Source organism: Pinus tabuliformis, chromosome J (assembly GCF_031772625.1).
Source record: "Pinus tabuliformis cultivar Carrire ecotype Pingquan chromosome J, CPIR1, whole genome shotgun sequence".
Classification (NCBI taxonomy): Eukaryota; Viridiplantae; Streptophyta; class Pinopsida; order Pinales; family Pinaceae; genus Pinus; species Pinus tabuliformis.
The window spans coordinates 1,199,525,801-1,199,530,378 of record NC_142295.1 but is presented as its reverse complement, the minus strand read 5'-3'; the positions used below and the strand labels follow the sequence as shown (position 1 = coordinate 1,199,530,378).

General features: G+C 33.4%; 1 long non-coding RNA gene across 1 annotated transcript; it reads left to right on the top strand.

The window, feature by feature from the left end:
• Positions 1-1,855: 1,855 nt before the first annotated feature.
• Positions 1,856-3,428, top strand: LOC149231429 (uncharacterized). The gene is made up of 3 exons (XR_016247444.1): positions 1,856-2,929; positions 3,076-3,209; positions 3,346-3,428. It is a non-coding gene; the product is annotated as an uncharacterized LOC149231429 (long non-coding RNA).
• Positions 3,429-4,578: the final 1,150 nt, after the last annotated feature.

Below are 4,578 nucleotides of genomic sequence, written 5' to 3'. Positions count from 1 at the left end.
AAGGCCCATTCTCTTTACAAAAGTTGAGTTTACTCTTGGGGACATAATGAAAGGAATCTAAGAGGATGCCATGACAGTTATAAGCATGTAAAGTGGGACATGAAGAGTGGCCGACATCCACAACTAAATTCATTACTTTATATAAGACTAATAAACAATAATTTCATAAAAATATCTTATCTTATATGATATGCATTGCATTTACAAAAATAATATGTCATATAATATAATAGTAGTAAATTAAATTAAATTAAAATTAAAATTATACTTTACAATAAAATTTGGGAAAACAAAATATTAAAAAAAAACCATAATAATAATAAATATATAAAATAGAAAAATAAACTACCCTAACTTTATTTTAATTCATATTTTTTTAACTATTTAAAATTTATTCTTTAATTAATATACCACGGAGACCTAATGAAAAACTCTAAAAAAAAACCATAAAAGTAATAAACATGTAAAGTAAAAATGGAAAAGTAACTAACATAAACAATTAAATCCTCTACTTTATACAAAATGGATAAACAATTTTTTTATAAAAATATCTTATTTTATATAATATCCATTGCACAAAAAAAAATGATATGTCATATATAATATAATGATAATAAATTAAAAACTAAATTTTAATATATAATTTAAAAAACATAACATTAAAAAATAATCATAATAATTATAATTATATAAAATAAGAAAATAAATTAATACAACTATATTTTATATTATAATTTTTAATCATTTTATTTACATGAATTATGAAAAGAAGAAACTAACAACTATAAGAAAAAAGCAAAAAGCAAGCTTACCATATTTTTATTCACCATTAATTTAAAATTCTATTGACTTATTCACCGTTAATTTAAAATTCTATTCACTTTATTTAGCTTTTATTGATATTTTTGTTTTAAATTAATTTAATAAATAACTAATTTCAATTTTAAAATATTTTTATATTTTAAATTTAAATTTAAGTTATTATTTTTAAAATAAAACATCTAATAATATAATTAGTTAAAATGAAAGGATTAATTTAATTTTTTTTGAAATTATGTCATGCAACAAAATTTTAGGCATTTATAAAAAATAATGAAAGGATTAGTGTAAATTTTTTTGAAATTATGTCATGCAACAAAATTTTAGGCATTTATAAAAGAAAAAAAATTATTTATTTTCTGGAACAATCCTCTATCCACTTTGGTGAGTGGTTTTGTTTCAATCCTCCATCCACTTTGGTTACCACTCACCACGCTCATTTTTTTAGGTTGCCATGCACGTTTAGAATATTCTCCAGGACTTAAACGTTAAGCTCCAATTCCAATGAAGCTGACCTGTACATTAGTTACCAATCATTTTCATTGCTAAAAAAAGCATTAATAAAATAATCTGATTAATTATTCTCCAGACAAAAAAAACATTAATAAAATAATCGGATTAATTATACTCCAAACAAGCTTAATAGGGTCGGAAGCTGACCTGTACATTCGTTACCTATCATTTTCATTAACTGAACAATCGTTTTTATTACTTCCACTAGGTCGATAGGGTGCGCGGCTGATCCAGGTGTCGTGGTTTTCAAAATTAATTCAAAGCTTCCATTTCTGGGAGAGTATGGGCGTTTTCATTAACTGAAAAAAGTATTAATAAAATAATAAGATGATACTACAATGATGACTACAGACAAACTTGTCAGGGTGCGCAGGCTGATCTTGGGTATAGAGGCTAATCTTCCATTTCTGGGAAGAGAGTGGATCGTTTTCATTAACTGAAATTAGCATTAATAAAATAATCACATTATCCTATAATGTGACTCCAGACAAACTCGATAGGGTGGGCGGGATGATTCTTGGTGTAGTGGATTTGAAAATAGAGCCAAAGCTTCCATTTCTGGAAGAGAGTGGGCTGATTCAGGGTGAGGGTGTGTGGGTTTGAAATAGAGTAAAGATTCCATTTCTGGGAGAGAGGTGGGAGGAGTGTAATTTATGATAGGAAGAGTGCAATTTATGAAGGGATGACATTTGTTTTTCTGTAGCTTTAGGAGCTTGCTGTGGAATCCACAGTTAAGAAGGGATGACATTTGTTCTTTGACATGACATTTGTTTTTCTGTCTTTTCAGAGCTTGCTGTGGAAGCACCAGTTTACCTAAGACGCTGTTTGAAGCTCCTCATCAAATGACAATTTATGGAGACAGAGGTTAAGGTCATAAGGTCAATTTATGGAGGCTGGGGTTAAGGTCTGTGTCTCTTATTTAGGACGTTGTTTGCAGCTCCTTATCAAATGGCAATTTATGGAGGCTGGGGTTAAGGTCGGTGTCCCTTATTCTGGAACTCTGTAGAATGCTCTCCGCAAAATTTTGTCAGTTGGTGCATTCCCGGCCTTTGTTGCGCTCTTGGGGTCGGTGTATACCACATGGTGCCCAAGTATGCACCACTGGTCCGTATGACCATAGAGTATGAGCTCTTCGCAGTAATAAAATAATACATCTATCTTGAGCTTCTCTCAGGAGCTTCAGGAACTTTTCTTTGGAGAAATGTGACTCATATTTCCACATGATGTTCTAATTACGGGATCTCGGATTTCTGAACAGTGATCCGGCTTTCTACACTACCTAAATAAAAATAGGATAGAGCGTTAGAATTCAATGCATTCTACCAACGAGATGATATCGTATTGGATGAGGCTCTGAAAGAAGCATCAATTGGCTCAGAGACTCACAGGAGGAATGTCAGAGGAAAAAACATAACAGCAATTGGAGGCCAGGAGACTTTTACACTACCTAAATAGGATAGAATGTTAGAATTCAATGCATTCTACCAACGAGATGATATCGTATTGGATGAGGCTCTTAAAGAAGCATCAATTGGCTCAGAGACCCACAGGAGGAATGCCAGAGGAAAAAACTTAACAGCAATTGGAGGCCATGGAGGTGAGGAGACTTTTGTCTTTGGAAGGAGGAATGGTAGATATGGTGTATTGGATATATATATGTTTTTTTGTGCTTTGTTTTCTGGGAATATAATTTGAAATGAATGTTGAGTATGCAGGTTTTGTGATTTTGGTTGGTCATTGCAGGCTTTGTAACACCAGGGAAAAAGACTGTGCAGCTTCATCAACTATTAAATTGACTAACAAAGGTAACAGGAGAGAATGATGAGAGTCTTAATGTCCATTTTGGGCTATTTGGAGATGCACTGAGGTCAACCCAGGTATAGTCAGACTTTTTCCACTGTTTAAATTGCATGCAACATTATTGCAATTCCTGGAGCAGTTGATTTCAGTGTGGTTGTCATAAACTGTAAGCTAATTTATTTGGTTCTCATGACAATATGATACGTGTTTCAGGAGGCCATGATTCTTCCACAATGAGTTGTTGTTGCGGTACGGTCAGGGCATGGTGTGTGGGAATACGTTCGCTTAAATGTTGATGAATTTGCTGTTGAACAGCTCTCTGTAGCTGAATCTTCGGAATTTAAGGAACCCTGGAAGGTGACCTGATTTTATCCCTTTTATTTCCTATAGAAGAAATCCATAGAAAAGTAAGCATTAAAACTATCGGTATAACTTTATGTAGCTCGGATGCGCAGTGAGCATAGTTGCGAGGAAATAAACATCACCCATCCCCATCTATTCTCATGATTTTTTTAGTATATGTTTTCTTTCAGATATGACATTCGCTACGATCCCCAACTAATACTATTATGATTTGAAGTTGTGTTGAATATTCAGAACCACACTAAGTACCAACCAGGAGGAATATAATATAAATTAGTTTGTAGTGGTTTCTGATTATTTCATCTTTAGCTCTTAATTCGTCTTAATTTGATTGTCTATTTTATTCATTTTGCAGGGAAGTTGATGTGATCTAAACAAATTGGTTTAAACAGATTCTGCTGGCGCTCTCTTTCTCTCTCTCAGGCACTGAGACAGTATCATGTAAAGTTGTGTTGTGGAGCGCTCCATCAATGTGTTGTCTACTGTTGTCTGTGTAGTGTTGTACACAATGTGTTGTCTACTGTTGTCTGTGTAGTGTTGTACACAATGTGCTGTGTAGTGTTGTATGTGTCGTTGTATGTGTATGTTTGTGTTATGTGTATGTGGATCGGTTTTAACTGAGATTGAGAGATAGCAAGAGAGAGCGTTGTGGCAGAGGAGAATATGGACTTTATCAACAATGCTTTCACAGTAAGTTGGTTTTTTGTCAGTCCTGTCTTCAGTTATTTTTAAACTCCTCACCCTTTTTATCTGATGGGTTGGATTTTTATATACAGGAGCCACTTGAGTTTCCAGCTCTTTTGCAGCCACTAATGAGGAGTTTGCATCCCCACCAATGAGAGGAGTTTGCTTCCCCACCAATGAGAGAATAACTCACGGCTGTCCAAGGGTTGCTTGTAAGGTAAGGGGATTGAACTATTATTCCTTTAAATGTCCTTTATTCTTGTCTCCCCCTGAAATAAGAAAATATCTTTAATTATTACCCGATCCTCTAATTTATCCTAGAATAAATAATAAAATACGTTAACAAGGCCACAACTCTCTTCCTCTAGGCTGGAGCTTTCCTGCTTGGGATGTTCTATA